Source organism: Ctenocephalides felis, unplaced genomic scaffold, assembly GCF_003426905.1.
Source record: "Ctenocephalides felis isolate EL2017-DRISC unplaced genomic scaffold, ASM342690v1 CF-g0.4_SCAFFOLD_00939, whole genome shotgun sequence".
NCBI lineage: Eukaryota > Metazoa > Arthropoda > Insecta > Siphonaptera > Pulicidae > Ctenocephalides > Ctenocephalides felis.
In genome coordinates this window covers 102,194-122,153 of record NW_020537093.1, presented here as the reverse complement: position 1 = coordinate 122,153, position 19,960 = coordinate 102,194, and the positions used below count along the sequence as shown (strand labels likewise).

At 31.9% G+C, this 19,960-nt stretch overlaps 1 pseudogene; it reads left to right on the top strand.

The window, feature by feature from the left end:
* The first annotated feature begins 9,928 nt into the window (after nt 1-9,928).
* On the top strand, nt 9,929-11,678 carry LOC113365366 (annotated as a pseudogene).
* Nucleotides 11,679-19,960: the final 8,282 nt, after the last annotated feature.

Sequence of the window (19,960 nt, the reverse complement as noted above, 5' to 3'; positions counted from 1 at the left end):
AGTATTTAATTAAGTATCGAGAAAATATATATATAATCGTTTATCGAATGGTGAAAATTGTGATCCATTTGCACAGCTGCAATTAAAGTTCATTGAGTTTAGAGCAGAAAATCTTTCCCAGATTTATCTTATATCTAAACTATAACGTGCAGGTAGATCAAAAATATTTACGAAAACGAGCTTGAAAATATTGATTTTATTGTAGATGATGAAGATCCTGTCGAAGATGAGTCAACTGAATCAACTCATAACGATGTTAACTCTGTTTCCTAATTCACTAACAGATTCCGAAGTTGAACAAATTCCATCAATTGATTTTAGCCAAATTAATAATGACGAGATATTACTTATTGATAATAATGCCGATATAGTGAATGAACATTCTTCAATGATAAGCGTAATTGCTCCGGGTCAGAACAAATATACATTGCCTTGGCATAAAATTGAAAACTTAGATGAATTATGCTTTCCAAAAATATTTGGTGGATATTCTTTTAAAGTACCTAATATATCTTTTAAAGATCGCGCACGGTCAGAAGTCAGACGTTTTGATCGGAGATCATGTATACCAACGCGCGTTTTATTCATGGCAAAAAAGCCTCGAGCTTTCTTGTATGGCAAATATAAATATATGTTTAAGACGATCTACTAAAAATGCGGATAAACAAATTAAAGCATCCGATGTTATGGATTCTAATTTTGTAAACGATTTAGTTAAATTTGATGACGGTTACAGGTTTTTGAAAAACATAAGATCTTTGCCAGCCTTTTGGAAAGATAAAAAAAGAAAGTTATTAGCTATGATTCGTCAGTTGGGCCGGCCCACTTTCTTTTTGACGTTATCTGCTGCGGAATCCCAATGACCTGAATTATTGAAAACGTTAATAAAATACATATTATAATACTAAAACAACCCTGGTAAGAAATGACTCCGTTACGTGTGCTACATATTTTGACTACAAGGTTAATTATCTGGCTATTGCGGCAACAAAACAGTATTTTCGGTGAATTTATGGTGATAAACAGCTACGAATGAGTCCAGTTCCAACAGCGGGGCAGCCCGCATGAGCATATATTATTATGGCTAAATAACATTTAAAAATGATTCAGATAATATTTATTCTAAACTGCAAATACATAAACACGGAAGGAAATGTTATAAAGGACAGCGTAACAAGGAATATCGTTTTCATATTCCATATCCTGTTATGAGTAGGACTGTGATATTAGAGCCATTAAGTAAAAACGAAAAGTCACCAAAAACGTATAAAGTCATTCGCGATTGAATGAATAAGTTTTATAGGGAGAATAAATATATGAGTTACGACGATATTTTAAATAAATTAGGGATGAACGAAACGGAATATATGTACCCATAATTATGAAAGTGGTCTAAGTCAAATTTAAAAACAAATGAGTATCAGTTATTTCATACCACATTAGTTTAAACTAAATGTATTCAATGTAATTTTTACGAAATTGTCAAAAATGAACCATTAGATAGTGGTTGTAATTTCAACATTATATGGAATTCATTTAGTGTTAATTATAAAGGTCTAAGTCAAAAATTCAAAGAAATTATATAAACATCTTGAAAATGGCACGTGGCCTTCTTTGATGCGTTTCTGAACATAGATAAACAAGTATAAATAGATAGCAAACTGGACCGCTTTTCGATTATTTTAATTTTAATTTTTCGCTCCTGCTACAGAGGCGAGACGAGTGTAGCATGAAAATTTACCCCTAGGTTCAACTCTAAATAAATCCAAATCCTTAGGTTTAATTCTAAGATAAATTTATATATAATATTGTTACAATAAATCTGAAATTTTAATATGTGAAATGATAACAAAACATACTCATAAAAAATATATTTTCATATATATTTAAAACATTTTCAAAAATGACCCAAGCAAGTGTATATCTAGACTGAAGAGCTACCTCGACCCCCCCCCCAGCACCTGACGTAATGGTGCAGTTTTAGTCTAACGTATTTAGAAACTCAGCCGATACATCACCAGATGTCCAAGCACCTCCAGACACAAACACGGCTCCTGGGCCAGATGGTATAACAGCCAGACTGCTAAAGTCTATGTCAACTGACATTCTGCTTAACTTGCTGAATTTATTACTTCTCATGGGTCGGATTCCGGATAGAATGATGGATTCTTATACGACTGATTCCGAAGAAAGATAACGCTAAACATTCTGGTGATTACAAACCCATTACTGTTTCATCGGTTTTAACTAGAACATTTGATAAAGTGTTGGCTAGGCGTTTGCTTAGTGAGGTTCATATTGATAGTCGGCGGAAAGCGTTCCAACCAGTTGACGGATGTGCACACAATACACTATCGCTAAATCACCTCTTACGGCACCATGGGCATAACAACAAGCCTTTATTTTTAGCTTCTATAGATGTCGCCAAAGCCTTAGAATCAATAGAACATGCTGCGTTAATCAACACGCTGAATACTACAACCTATCACAAGCATTCACTCTCTTCTGCCAACATTGGGGATCTTAAAGCAAAACTCCGGTCAACGATTGAGAAATTAACCAGAGCACCATTGAAACCACAACAACGGTTATTTGCGTTAAGAACCGTTGGTATTATTAATTTACTGCATCAATTAACATTAGGCAATGCCAAACTAAGGTTTCTGAAGTGTCTCGATGGTGCAGTCAGAAAAGCAGTACGTTCATGGTTGCGCCTACCTAACGATGTTACTAATGCATACTTTTACGCAAATAGTAAAGATGGGGGCCTATCCTTCCCGTCATTAAGGTGGATAGTTCCTCTTAGGAGAAAGAACAGACTGGTTAAGTTGAACTGAGGTGAGTCCTGTTTCTACCAACTGGAGATAGATAAGTGCGACAAAAAATTATTGGATAATAACAACGTCAAGTCAACAGTCAACAGTAAGTGGACGGGTTCCCATTGGTTAAATCGTCCTAAGTCCCGTCACATCAGCGATGGGTGACCGAAGGCAATAAGTTCTTGACAGGTTAATGCAATGTCAACGCGATCCTTTACAACCAAGAGAAGAACGGAAGATAGGAACTGTAGAGCAGGATATAAAACCCCAGAGACGTTAGACCACATCCTGCAAACTTGTCATCGAAGCCACCACCAGCGAATCGAGAGACACAATGCGGTAAGTAACTACGTGAAAAAAGCGCTAGAGAAATCATACTCTCGTGTAGATTTAGAGCCAACCTTCAAAACACCTGAAGGCACTCGAAAACCAAATTTGATCGCGACACAGGGTGTGAAGGCAGTTATACTGGATGCCCAAATCGTAGGAAGCTCTGCGAATATAGCCGAAGTCCAGAGACGGAAAATTGAACAATATAAAAATCTGAAGAACGTGGTGAAACTGCAATAGAATGTGCCAACAGTGGTCTACAACACAATCACCCTTAACATCAAGGGTGTATTGCTCGAAAAATCGGCAAACTTTCTTGTGTCAGAATTTTTCAAAAGCATACTTCAGAAAATTTAAAAATAATGTTGACTACACTCTCGTGGGTTTGGAGCACTGAAGACAAAGTGTCAACTATTGCCATGACAACGCTGCAAACATTACGCATCATTTAACAGATTATTGAATCTTGCAAAAATCCTGCAAAAAACAGCCAATAAAAACGATATTGACAACATTTTAATTGAACACTTTCCAAATAGTAAATAAATGTCAAATACAATTAATATTCTTTATTGGAACGTAAGGGGGCTTCTCTCCAATGCGGATAAATTTAAAACACTTTTAAAAAACTACAAAATTGATATAGCCCTTATTTCTGAAACATTACTTAAGCCAAAAACTAAATTGTTTATTCCCAATTTTATTGTATACAGAAAAAAGACATAACAGAAAATGGCGGTCGCGGCGCCGTTTTAATCATAAGAACATCAATTAAACATGAGTACATAAAAACCAATAACCTCAAACATGCTGAAGCAACAGCGATTACAGTAACCTACGGTAGACAACAGATCGCGGTTGTTTCAGCATAATTTCTAAATAATAAACTGTGCAAATCTAATTTGGATTCACTGGCTAACATACGACCGCATACTAGAGTGGCGGGCAATTTTTATGCCAGACTACCAACTTGGAGATGCAGCAATAAAAACACAAATGGCATTAAACTAAACAACTATGTTTTCAATAATTTAGAAGAATTACAGCTTCATTTTCCTCATACGCCCACACATTACCCGAATATACCTCAGCATACTCCTAGCATAATAGACTTATCAATAACACTCAATATACAAAACATATCTGCACTAAAGGCAATAGAATCCACCAACTCCGACCACAATCCAGTTATACTAAATATAGCAACTGGAAACACTTCAATTCATGCGCAAACACACATAAAGTATATCGACTACAAACTAGCAAATTGGCATAAACTCAGATAAATACTAAACAAAAATATTTCTATCAAACAATCGCTTGACACAACAACTGACATTGACACAGCTGTTATAAACCTAACCACAAATATACAAAATGCAATCTCCGCATCGATTCCTTTAGTTGAAAATAATTCTAAGCAAAATATTCCACTTGAAATCTTACAACTAATCAAACATAAAAATAAAATTAGAAAACAAAGGCAAACAAATTTCTTTATATTATGACATATACATACATAATATTTCTTTTATTATATCTTTTATATAAAAATGAAGCTCTCTTTCAAATGTCTAAGTAAAACTCGAAAACGGCTAAACCGATTTGGCCAGTCTTAGTCTTGAAAAATTCGTGCCAATCCAGAGAAAGTCCAAAAGATGAGAATTTATTTCAAATCCGCGCAGAAACTTTTTATTTTTAATTTGAAATTTTTTGTAGAAGCGCAATCTAAATAAAACAATGGACGGTTGCTAATCCGTAAATGTCAAACGTTTTTGACAGATGATGTTCGATTACGTTCAATAAATAAATAGTAATTATTATTTATAATTTTATAAATATATATATATATATATATATATATATATTGATGAGTTATTTAGAATCGGGCAGTAACACCAAGTAAAGAAAAAAAATAAATTTATAAATTATCAAGATATATAAACAATTCCATAACTCCTGTCACTAAACAATCCCCATTTCACATAAAAAATTCTTTCGAGTTTGTCTAAAAACTTAAACAAATTACAGTTCCAAATGATAACGTTTTAATTAGTTTAGACGTAGTATCATTGTTTACAAACGTTCCATTAGACCTTATCCTTGAAGCCATAACTAAAAAATGGCACACCACAATTTCCCTACACTGGTTTCGAGAAACAATTAAATTTTTAATTTCTAACACATATTTTGAGTTCGATAGTAAATTCTACTTCCAAACATTTGGTACACCAATGGGATCTCCAGCCTCCCCATCTTTAGCTGAAATAGCCCTTCAACACATAGAATACGCAATTTTAAATTCCTACAATAAACAAATTTTTCACTATCGATATGTTGATGACATCATAACATGCATCCCAAACAGTGACACAACAACTCTGGTAAATTCTTTTAATGCCCACAACCAACATCTACAATTCACTTATGAATTAGAAAATAATAAATCTATCAGTTTCCTAGATGTACAACTCTTTCGCGAAAATAATAATATAATAACTGATTGGTATCACAAACCAACATACTCAGGCCGTTATCTTAATTACCACTCTTACCACCCCCTCTCTATCAAAATAGGCACAATCATAAACTTAATTGACCACGCATTATTATTATCACACAGTAAATTTTTAAGAAAGAATCTCTCTCTCATTTCACAAATCCTAACCAAAAACTCCTACCCACAACACCTCATCTAATCCATAACAAAAAATAGAATCTTATATCTCCAAAACCGTCACAATAATTTAATTAATAACCCAAACCTTGAAAACTATGTCGGAACTATAAGTTTACCTTTCATCAAAGAATTATATTACCCGTGGAGAAAACTTTTCAATAAAAATAATATTAGAGTAGTTTGTACTTCCGAAAATACTTTTTCAACTCTTTTTACAAAATTAAAATCAAAATTTAACCCAAGAATCTTAAGTAATCTAGTTTACAAGCTTAATTGTCTAGATTGTAATTGCGTCTACATAGGTGAAACTAGTCAGAACCTACACAAAAGAACATCTCAACACAAAAACAATTCAAAAAATAAAAATCAGTATAAAACACAATTAACAGATCATATCAATGAACTCAAACATAGCATTGATTTTTCCAATCCCACGATCCTACATTTCGAAAATAATTTATTTAAAAGACGATTTAGCGAAGGTTGCTTAATATCTTTACACAAGGATACAGCCATAAATTTAGAACTGACAACAATTCGCTTTGCAATGACTATAAAATAACTCTCGACTATTTTCAAAAACACCACCATATCTGAATGAAGCGTGTATTTTTCTTATTTTATTATTTTACAAAAAACATATGTCTGCCGGTCTTTCTTACACTTTCTCAAAAAAATTGTAAACACAATTCATTCAGTTTTTAGACGTTAGTCAATTGGTACACACTAGAATGTAAGCAAACATTGTCTAAAAAATTAATTAGTTTAAATGTTCCAATTATTAATAGCCTGGTTTATCACAGTGTAATAGTGTAGTGTATTTTTGTATAATTAATTCTGTAAGTACTTATATATAAGTTATAACTTTATATTATTACCTCCTACATCATATAAAATCTTTTAGTTTTCCACTGAATGACGGTCTCGATGAAGACCGAAACGTATGGATAAATAAAGTATTTAAAAACTACTTTAGTTTTTTTTCTTTACTTGGTGTTACTGCCCGATTCTAAATAACTCATCAAAATATATATCAACACCAAACTCACATATTTCAAAATATATATATATATATATATATATATATATAATTCACTATAATTTATAATTTAGAGTGAATATTATTTAATTATGATTACATTGTAGTAAGTAGCTTGTTTGTAGTTTTATCTCCTATACATATAAAAATAAGTCGGGTTTTCCTTCCTGACGAAATAACTGATGACAATGGAAATCATACATTTCAAAAGAGTTGATATTTTAAGTTTCTAGTAACACTAGCGGCCCGTTTACTAACGTTTTTATATATAAACTAGCAAACCCGACGAACTCCGTTTCGCCACCAGATGGTTTCGTGAGATAGATGAAGAAATTTTTTGTTTGTTTTATATTTGAAAAGGAAAAATTTGATTTTGTTACACAACAATAATGAATTTATCTCGATTACAACAATGAAGTGTTTTTAGTTGAACTTCTCTAAGTAAATGAAAGTGAATCCGCAAATTATCCGTTTCATTGAAGTGCTCTTTGGTAAACCACATTTTTTGTTTTTTGGTATGACGTTAACAAAAACAAAGCGGATGGTTTTCCAACTCGTGAACAGGCAACGTATAACTGCCCAATGAAAAACAATGATTTTCTAAATAATATGTTTGAAATTAATCCCGCAAACACTAAGCGATTGGCCTTGAGACTTTATATATATAGAACAGTGATTCCCAAAGTGGTCCACATGGACCCCCAGGGGTCCATGGCAACTTTCAGGGGGTCCACGGTAACGAAAATAAAATTTGGGGGTCCACGACATGAAAATGGGGGTCCACGACACAAAAATAGTGGTCCACGACAATGGATCTCAATACACCTTGTTAAAATTATTTCACTTATGTTATATAATCTTATAATATAAAGGCATATGAAATAATTTCAAGAAACTTAAAAAGTAAAAAAAAATATTGAAATATGCATATAAATATGAATAAGTTGTGAAAAAAAAATCAACTTGTAAATACTTTGAACACAACAATATACAAGACGCAGTGGCGTCGGAACCAAATTTTTGATGGGTGGGCTCGTTTTTTTTTTTTTTTTTTTTGATAGACAGGCAGTGGGCTCGTTTTTTTTTTAGAGAAATTAGCCCAAATTGATGGGTGGGCTGAGCCCCCCCATCAAAATTCATGGGTGGGCTCAAGCCCACACAGCCCACACGGTTCCGACGCCACTGACAAGACGATATTGCTGCACATACGCGTGCAGTAAAAATTCGATGTAAACAAATGCTTACAATATGAAGTTACATATCTCATTTTACAATAGTTTAGATAATTTTGTTCATCCGTCTTAATCCTATGGGAAGTTGCTAAGTGTATAATAATAATATTTTCATTTGCAGATAATCATAATACTTATTTTTATTACCGCCATAAGCATGGTAATCCCTTGTAATGGCAGGAAATTCCGAAATTTTGGCAACGTATTTGCAATAATGCGGAAGGGCGGAGTTTAATATTTATAGTTTTTACTTTTTTATGTTTAGAATTTTTCAAGTTTAAATCTGAAAATCAGTCTAGCAACTTTTGTTTAACAGACACAACTTATACCTTAAAATAATTACATATAAATATATACTGTTGGTTCTTGATAGAAAGTTTAGTGAATTTGTGTTATTTTGTTCGAGTACCAGAGAAAAGTAAGTATTATTTTACTATTTTTTATTAATTTTAGTTTTGTACTGATAGTTTGCAAAGATGTATAAATTATGCCAATTGTAAGATTTTATTCGTATTTTAACATTAAAATCAAGCGAATTAATACATTAGATTAGATTATAAAATTATTTGGATTATAATTTTTTTCCGACAAAATCAGAACAAATGCTCAATAGTTAAGAAACGTGTTATTTTCAAATATTTCCAAAGCGCACTCTCACTTATTGACTTCCCGAAGCAGAAGTTTGTCTTCGCAACAAAATCTGATTTGCTTATGATATGTTTTCTCGACGTTTCAAGTCATTTTGAACCGAAATTTGGGAAAAGTATATGTGTGTATGTATTGCTGTGTGTGTGAGTCAATTCATGACCTTTTGTCAACATTTTAAAAAATCGATTTTGCAAAGATAGACTGGACCATTTTCTCGTAATTGTCGAACAAAATTTTTTTCACGAGTTCAATGAAACATTTTCTGACAATAGATATCATAGTCTTATAAAATATACCAGAATATTACGGCTCTAGAAAAAATCGCTTAATTTTTAAATTGCATCAAAGTTTGAAAATATGTGTAGCGTTTTTTGATATTAATATTAAACCTTTCATTGACGTTTCTCAAAAACGACTGGACGGATTTCAAAAAATCAAAAACCATTCGATGAAACTTGGTAAGCACTATTGATGGTTAGTTTTTAATACGATCAGCTGAGCCATTTCACTGAAATCAACAAAAAAGTAGAAAAATTTTTGGCAGCGTTTTAGCCATAAATTCTTATCTGCTTTAGAAAGTTCGTATACTATTCGAGACATATTAGCCGTTTCTTCGCAATTGATTGTTCAAAAAAACATCTACATGTGTTTAATGATATTTGGTAAGGCGATGAAGTACGTGGTTTAAATAAATATACTAAAATATATAATGCATATTTATATATATGCATATATTATATATATCATGATAAATAGTATTAGACATGTTTCAAGTCATTCAGAATCGTTTGACAGCAAATTGGAAAATATATGTATGTGAGAAAACATGATGTATTGAGAAAACAATAAACCTCTTCTTTGGGAAACTTTGATGCGGAGTGTTCGTTTTAAGGAATTTTGGATAATACGACTTTGCCTAGTACATAATTCTCAATTCATATAGAAATTATATAATTTAACATATTATAAAAGAATATTTCGTTACAGCATTTTTAAAGTTAAAATTCAAATTTGAATAAAATACTTTACTCGATCACATTTATGTATGTTGGCGGTTTGTTTATGTCTGCCACAAGATTTTAATTTAATGCGATTTAAATTTGACTTTGCTTTATTAAGAAACAGCTAGACTTTATAACTTACTCAAATAAATAAATTTTGCCCACAGCTGACTGACGCCATGTCCGATCCTAAAAAGAAATGTAGACAGTACAGCGTTGATTATATGAAGTTTGGTTTTATTTCATCACCTTCTAACAGCCAGTTGCCTATGTGTTTATTGTGTAACAAAGTTTTGGGCTATGACTCTATGAAACCATCTAAGTTGCAATTTCAGTTGAAAAAATGTCATCCTGAAAAATCAGATGAAAGTTTGCAATATTTTCAAACACTCAAAGATAATTTTCAAAAGAGGTCTACATTAGACAGAATGTTTGCTTCAACGTCACAAAGAAATGACGATGGTTTGCGAGCATCATACAATGATAGCGAAATCTGGAAAACCGCATACTATCGCAGAGAAGTGAATTTTACCAGCCGTTGAAAAGGTTTTGAAAACCGTTTTACACAAACCTGCTTCTGACATCATTAAAAGAATTCCCTTAAGCAACAATACTGTTGAAAAACGTATTGAAGAAATGGGTTCTGATATTGAAAACTTCTTGTGTAATTATTTGCAAAGGACACATTTCTCCATTCAACTGGACGAGTCAACTTTACCTGGTAATGAGGCATTACTATTAGTATATGTTCGTTTTATAATGAATGAAAAAATTTACGACGAATTGCTTTTCGCAATAGCTTTAACAACTGACATTAAAGGCGAAACCATATTTCATGTTATGAAGAACTATTTTATTGAAAAAGAAATTCCCTTAACAAATATAATATCGGTTGCTACAGATGGTGCACCATGGTTGGACGACATCGTGGTTTTATCGCACATTTAAAACAAAATGTGTCAGGAGTATTAGCAGTACATTGCATAATTCATCGCCAGCATTTAGTCGCTAAAAATTTGTTTCTTAGACTGCATAAATCTCTGCAAGTAGTTATTGATGCAGTCAACCGAATCCGAAGCAGCGCCTTGAATTCGCGTTTATTTGCCAAGTTATGTGATGAAAATGATCAACACTTTCATCAATTACTTCTTCATAAAGAAGTACGCTGGCTATCGAAAGGTTTATGTCTGACAAGATTTTTTGCGCTTTTTGAGACTGTCTTAGAATTTCTGGATTCTAAACATAAATTTTTAAAAGACAGTCTGATAAAATGTAAACCAGACATCGCGTACTTGACAGATTTATTTGCTAAATTTAATGCGGTTAATTGCAATTGCAAGGCGACAGTTTAACTTTGATTAAAACTAAATCGATTTTAGCACCATTCCTATCAAAAATGAAGCTAATGAAGCAAAACATTGGACGAGGAGAATTTTCACAGTTTCCTAATTTATCACAGACAAAGTATCAGGAAGAGGACGTTTCAACCTATGTTGAACATTTAAATGCCCTTTATTCTGATTATAAAACCAGATTTGAAGACATTTTGACATTAGTAATACCACCGTGGATAACTAATCCACATGGTGAGATAGAAGAAACAAATGTTATGATGCAAGAGAATTGGCCGAATTAAGTACCAATGAGGAGCTTAAGATTGAATTTCAAAAAGGATATCACAAATTCTGGCTGCAAAAAAGCATACCCGTCGCTTATCCCATACTATGGAATATCGCAAGAAACTTTTTAATTTCATTTCCGTCATCATATTTAGTAGAAAAGTGGTTTAGCGCTGTCACTAATCTACTAACAAAAAAGAGAAATAGACTAGATATTATTAAGCGGGGAGATTTAAGATTACATCTTTCCACATTGTCGCCAAATGTTGACAATTTATTATTAAAACATGAAGTACATTCTTCTCATTAGAACATTAATTTATTGGTTTCTTTATTTTGATATTTTATTATGTTATTTAGATTTTAATTAATAAATGTATAAACGTAGAATGCATTTTTACTTAAAAAATGCACTTAAAAAAACTTATCAATACATTAACAAATTTATATAAAACAAGCAATAGGTAAGTAGGGGGTCCATACCACATCCAAAAGCATTGCAAGGGGTCCACGATACAAATGAGTTTGGGAACCTATGATATAAAGGAACTCAATCCATTTTGGATTTAAAACAACAAAATTTTATAACCTGCTCAGACCCGCTAGTTTTATCACTTCGAGCAGTGATATTTCAATCAATTAAACTATGAAGAGGGCTGCAGGAAAATTAATGAAAAAAAGAAGGATTATAGTGACGGAATCTGAAGTTGCAAGAATACTTCAATACTTCCGAAATCCAATAATAATTTTTACTATACTATAATTTTTTATTGTGGATTTTAACAAACTTTACCAATTTAAATAGGTTGTTCCAATCTGAAAAGCCAATTATTTTGTCAGTTCGTAAGAAAATTAGTTTGACATATTTAGATCTATTAAAAACATATATGGATAATAAGTACATAAATAGAACACCTATATATTATATTGATCCATCGACATGATTACTATGTTGGAGTAAAAGTTTTCAAACATTTCAACAAAGCAGACTTTTCGAAACATTCTCTTTTACAAAAAAAATTGCATTTTATAATTCGAGGATGTGAAGAAATAAGAAAACGATTTGATTTTAATGATACGATATTTAAAAATTTATCAGTAATTGATCCTGCTGAAACATTGAATGGTAAAACGGTAATGACTACAGCAAGTTTGCTACCATTAAATGAGTAAACAGTCGCGATTATCAAGTCAAATTCAAATGATTGATAATGAATGCCGAAGGTTTCATAGCTTTGAATTGCCAGATGATATTCATCTTGATGATCCTGTAGATAATTTTTGCCAAAATTTTAATTTACAGAGATAAGAGGTTTGTTTGGAATTTTGAAAATCTAGCCAAGTATTTCTTAAATAATATGTCGAAGGGATGAGCGCGGTCTGGTGCGCTAAATGTTTTATAGACTAAATAAGTAATAATGTAAGCTAAAAGATGTTATGGGCGGCAGCGCATTGGAAGCTGTCCCCAAACCGAAAGTAGATTATTACTTATTATGTAATTAGAGTGTGATGTGACAGGTTTGGACACTGGTGGCACTGTGAGTCTAGGATAAGTTTAGAATAAGTCAAATATGTGCGAATATAGATTGTCTAATTATGTCAACAAAACAAAAGCCTGTCATTATTAATGTTAATCAAATATTAATTAATTTCCCAGCGATTTGCGAGTCAACTGATAAATAGTAAAAGTAAGATAAATAGTAAAAATAATTTAAAAAGTTCGATCAACCTTTCGATATAAACATATTAAATCTCTTCATTGTGGAGCTCAGCATTTATTGAATGCGCTCAGGGATACATATTGGCCAATCAGTGTATTGGTCTTATTTACAAAAAACCGTAGAACTCTGCAATTGCTATTCACTAATTGTGAGGTAGACTTTGAAGGTCCGATTTCTCGGACATCGTCCCACTGAAGGCTATAAAAAATCAATGGATATATATGCCAATTTGCATGCTTTAGTATGCGAGCTGTTCATTTGGAGCTTGTGTCTGATTTGACTTGTAAATGCTTTTTAGCTACATTGAGACGGTCGTGGAAAACCTACGAATATTTATTCAGACAACGGCATTAACTTTGTGGGAGCGCCGTCCGAAATTAAAAACCTATTAGACCAAGAGCCCGTGGGCGGATGACAGTATGTATTTTACGACACCTGAGATTTTGTGCATCGATTCCTCTATACCTATCCTACATGAGATGGGGACTGACTAAGCCCAAAGTGGCGGACACAGCTACTGCGCAGCTGGTAAAGGTACCTTTTTTTCGCCCATATCCGAACCATTTTACGACGGTTGCCGTTTCGAAAATTTGAAAATATAATATTATTACTATCGTAAAATACCAATGGCAGACGATTATCGCGCGGTTAACATGGTGGCAGACGATTTTGAAAATGCAGAATTTTTTTTTTATGTATTTTGTGATGTCTGCCATTTACACATTTTATTCCTTATAGTATCAAAATCTTATATTTATCACGGCAGACGTGTACCTGGTGTACCAACATCAGCAGAGTTAAAAAACTCAGCTACCATCTGGCTTGATAGTATGCATAAATCTCCATGTTTTATACCGATATAAGCAATTCTTTCATAATGATAATAGAAATTAATATTTGTTAGTTTATATGTGACATTTAATAATGTTGATGAGCGGAAACAAGATTTTTTACGCTAAATTCGTAAAGATTAAAGTATACAAACGAAAACAACAATTATTGTAATATTTATTCTATTTTTTTTATTTATTTTAATCTAATTTCAAAATGTTGTATAAAAATAAAGTTATACAATATTAAATATATATATATATATATATATATATATATATATATATATGTATACATTCTTTATTATAATCTCGGAGCCATATCTCGCTTTTGATGATTCCTCATCATCCGCTGAATCAGATTCTATAAAATAATAAGTCAATTGTAAAATAAAAATTATTTGAAAATTCAACTGAAGATGTTTGATAAAGACGATTGTAAAATAAAAAAATGGAATAAATATTACAATAATTGTTGCTATCGTTTGTATACTTTAATCTGTACGAATTTAGCGTAAAAAATCTTTTTTCCGCTCATCAACATTATTAAATGCCACATATAAACTAACAAATATTAATTTCTATTATCATTATGAGAAAATTGCTTATATCGGTATAAAAGATGAAGATTTATGCATACTATTAGGCCAGATGGTAACAGAGTTTTTTAACTCTGTTGATGTTGGTACACCAGGTACACGTTTGACGTGATAAATACAAGGTTTTGATACTATAAGGAATAAAATATGTAAATGGCAGACATCATAAAATACATTCAAAAACTAGTTGGTTTGGTATTTAGCCTTGAGGCAAATTACATGAACTTCCCGATATGTGTAAATAATCGACTTGATCAAAAAAATGTGTAAATAATATACTTCATCAATCCTACTTTAAAAAAAAACGATAATAATTTTAGCAAAGTTTGACGAATTTTTAAAATTAAACTACTTGTTGTAAGGCCGTAATATTACAGTAAGTTCTATAAGACCATGATGTATATCGCCAAAAAAAGTTCCATGAAAAACGGCTTAAATTTTTTTTTCAACAGTTAATTACAAGAAAACGGCTCGGTAGATTTTCACCTAAAATTAATCAGTACCATTCCCAAATGATATCTTTCGAACAGTTTTTGATTTTTCAAAATCGGTTCGGTAGGATGAGCTTAAATGTGGACGAAAGTTTAACACTTTTTTTCAACATTTAATTACAAGAAAACGGCTCGGTAGATTTTCACATAAAATTAATCAGCATCATTCCCAAATGATATCTTTCGAACAGTTTTTGATTTTTCAAAATCGGTTCGGTAGGATGAGCTTAAATGTGGACGAAAATTTAACACTTTTTTTCAACAGTTAATTACAAGAAAATGGCTCGGTAGATTTTCACATAAAATTAATCAGCATCATTCCCAAATGATATCTTTCGAACAGTTTTTGATTTTTCAAAATCGGTTCGGTAGGATGAGCTTAAATGTGGACGAAAATTTAACACTTTTTTCAACAGTTAATTACAAGAAAACGGCTCGGTAGATTTTCACATAAAATTAATCAGCATCATTCCCAAATGATATCTTTCGAACAGTTTTTGATTTTTCAAAGTCGGTTCGGTAGGATGAGCTCAAATGTGGACGAAAATTTAACACTTTTTTTCAACATTTAATTACAAGAAAACGGCTCGGTAGATTTTCACCTAAAATTAATCAGTACCATTCCCAAATGATATCTTTCGAACAGTTTTTGATTTTTCAAAATCGGTTCGGTAGATGAGCTCAAATGTGGACGAAAATTTAACACTTTTTTTCAACATTTAATAACAAGAAAACGGCTCGGTAGATTTTCACCTAAAATTAATCAGTACCATTCCCAAATGATATCTTTCGAACAGTTTTTGATTTTTCAAAATCGGTTCGGTAGGATGAGCTTAAATGTGGACGAAAGTTTAACACTTTTTTTCAACATTTAATTACAAGAAAACGGCTCGGTAGATTTTCACATAAAATTAATCAGCATCATTCTCAAATGATATCTTTCGAACAGTTTTTGATTTTTCAAAATCGGTTCGGTAGGATGAGCTTAAATGTGGACGAAAATTTAACACTTTTTTTCAACAGTTAATTACAAGAAAACGGCTCGGTAGATTTTCACCTAAAATTAATCAGCATCATTCCCAACTAATATCTTTCGAACAGTTTTTGATTTTTTAAAATCGGTTCGGTAGAATGAGCTTAAATGTGGACGAAAAGTTCAACACTTTTTTTCAAATTACAAAGAAACGGCTTGGCAGATCGTTGCACAAAACTGACAAACGATAGTTCTCACCGAAATACATCAAATGGCTTTTAAATTTCCAAAATCGGTTCAGGCGTTTTTGAGAAAACGTCGATCAAAAGTCTAATTTTGACAAATGCCAAAAAGACCATACTGATTTTTGCAAACTTTGACGAATTTTTAAAGCTGAACCAGTTGTCGTAGGGCCGTAATATTTTAGTATGACCTAGAAAACTATGGTATCTATCGTCAAAAAAATAATCATAAAAATCGTCAAATTTTTTTTTTTAAAAACTTTATTACAAGAAAACGGCCCGGCCGATCTTTACCAAAAACTAATCAGCACGATTCCCAACCAATATCTATCGAACGGTTTTTGAATTTTCAGAATCGATTCAGAATTGCGGGCTAAAACGTGGACGAAAAATTTTCCACTTTTCTGCAATTTACAAAGAAACGGCCGGGCCGATCGCCGCACAAAACTCAGAGACGATAGTCCTCATCGAGATACATCAAATGGCTTTTAAATTTTTGAAATCGGTCCAACCGTTTTGGAGAAAACGTCGATTTACGGCAAAAAATCTGTTCACACACACCACACACCACACATACACACACACACACACACACACACACACACACACATACTTTTTCCAAATTTGGTCTCATTCGATTCAGAATGGCTTGAAACGTCGAGAAAACATAAAATTAGCGAATCGGATTTTTTGATGAAAACATAAACTTCTCCTTCGGGAAGTTAAAAAATTTTTTTTGCATTTTCAAAGTCGTCTGCCACCATGTTAACCGCGAGATAATCGTCTGGCATTGGTATTTTACGATAGTAATAATATTTAATTTTCAAATTTTCGAAACGGCAACCGTCGTAAAATGGTTCGGATATGGGCGAAAAAAAGGTACCATTACCAGTTGCGCAGTAGCTGTGTCCGCCACTTTGGGCTTAGTCAGTCCCCATCTCATGTAGGATAGGTATAGAGGAATCGATGCAAAAAATCTCAGGTGTCGTAAAATACATACTGTCATCCGCCCACGGGCTCTTGGACTATATATCACTTAACGATGAAAACTATCATATCAAAATTATGATCCACTACATGATCAATTAGCATTTTATTTCTGCAAACCACCACATTGTGATAGTATTTGGGAAGCTGATATAAAGACGATTTTATGAAATGCATGTTTAACATTTGAAAACTTAATTATTTAACTCTTCCATATATTAAAGAATTCAACAAACTTTACGAATCTAAAATTAACTCGTCAAAAATCACCTTAAACGAAACACGTATCAATAAATGGTTAAAAAATCTAAAATTCATATTTCAGAGAGACTACTCTATATTTTTGTGCTAGGCCCAAATTTTGCCATTCCAAACAATTGTCATAACTTTAATTTTATCGTCTTGGACAAAAGTATTTGTGTATTCAAATTTCGCGCGGGTCTTATCTTTGTAATACCGAGTGAAGTATGCTATGACTATGCGATTAGGCTTATTTTGTTTATGTACGTCCTGTTCCATTTTGTACTTCAAGGAGACCACATCCAGCAAATAAATCTTATTATATTTTAAATTGTGTTTTGGTTAATGTTATTATTTATTTTATTTATTACCATAAAATTGGTCCATCTCACGGATATTTAAAATCAGTGCATATTTAGTAGTACCATAACCAAAAATACACATACAAGTTTTGTTTATGCTGTACACGTGGGTCAACAACTGGAAATATACATTCTTGGATTCAAGTTAGGTGAATATTAAAAACACTGCTTAATTCATGATCGGGAACAGCATTTTCGTGTAATTGGAGTTGGATTTGGCAAGTTATTCCTTTACTATACAAGCTATACCACGCCGCCAAGCCATTTGACACATAACCTCTATCTGGAGTTACTACTACGCTGTATATCTCGGGATACATTGCTGAGGACAAATTAATTCAGGAACGATAAGTTTTACTGGAATTTTGGACCATACACAGGAATTTTTTTTGGACAATACACAGGAATTCTCTGGACAGCACACGAGGTAGAGCGAGGTATTCAAGTAACAACCTGTTGCTGAGTCTAAACTTTATATATTTATACTCATTTTTATATGTTCTTTCATATTTTGTACATTACTATTGTTCAAATTATTACCTTTAAAATTTTGTTATCGTAAAGATATATTGTATAAATTGCTTTGAAGTGTACAATTCCACTTTTAAAGTCATTATATTAACCATTACTTAAAATTTTGTTATCGTAAAGATATATTGTATAAATTGCTTTGAAGTGTACAATTCCACTTTTAAAGTCATTATATTACCCATTACTTAAAATTTTGTTATCGTGAAGATATATTGTATAAATTGCTTTGAAGTGTACAATTCCACTTTTAAAGTCATTATATTACCCATTACTTAAAATTTTGTTATCGTAAGGATATATCGTATACATTTTATCAAAGTGTACAGTTCCACTTTGTAAAGTCATTATATTACCCATTATTTAAAATGACTGATATCAATAGAGTTTTATTACAATTTGCCATTGTTAAAAAGCATATTGAACGCATTCAAAATTTATGACTGGTGCAAGTAATGTAACTAATTTTCTGAATTTAGTGTAAGGAAAACAAAGTTAATGAATGCATGGAGAAACTTGACCTATTATATGGTGTATTGGAAAGGCATAGTCCAGGAGAATTCACAATAGAATATGACAAATTTTATGATCTCAGCTTATCACTATTAGCTTCGTTGGAACAACATATAAGTAAGTTTGTTGTAAAAGTTGAACAGGGCTAAAGAGTGAAGCAACGTTAGATGTAAAATTGCCAGTAATCTCTCTACCTAGATTTAACGGTGACACTAGTCAATGGCATTCCTTTAAAAGATATTTATGAATCACCAATACATAATAATGATAAATTAAGCCCGGTTCAGAAACTACATTATTTGAAAGGAGCGTTAACTCCACCAGCTTCTAATTTCATTTCTTCATTAAGTTTGACTAACGATAACCATAAGGTCGCTTATGATTTACCTTTTGAAACTTATAATAATAAAATTTTTGATTATTAATAATCACTCAGGTGCTATAGATTCTATTCCTCATATAAATAAAAGTACACACGATTCATTGAAACAATTTTTAAATATTAATAGATTTCATTACCAATCACTCATTGCTATGTTCGAGGAAGCAAAGCATTGGGATTTAATTCTTTTATTGTTGTTAAACAAAAGGTTAGATTATAATATTAAAGTAGCATGGCATTTAGCTAAATCTACAAAAACATTACCTACAATATCTGAAATTTTTAAATTTATGAACAACGAACAAATGTGTTAGAAAATGTTTGTGACAAAGTGCCTATGAAGACGGTTAACTTTAATAGCAATAATAAGTTTATTTTAAAATAAGATACCAGCTTCAAACGGAAAACCTTAAATTCATTTTTTATGGATGACAAAAATTTAATTAAAACTTTAGGCTTGATTTTAGATCTTATGAATGATAATTTTAAAATTTCTTCTCTGTCCAACTTATCAGAAACCAATATTACGAAAGAGTAATGTTGGCCACAATTGCACAAATATTTGATCCATTAGGGTTAATAGCTCCTATTACAATTGTGGGAAAATGTTAGTGCAGGAATTGTTACCAAGTTTAAAAAATATTTCTATACTGCGATGCATTTTGAAACATTTACCTATTTCTGAGATAGAATGCCACAGGTTTGCAAACGCATCTCTATCTGC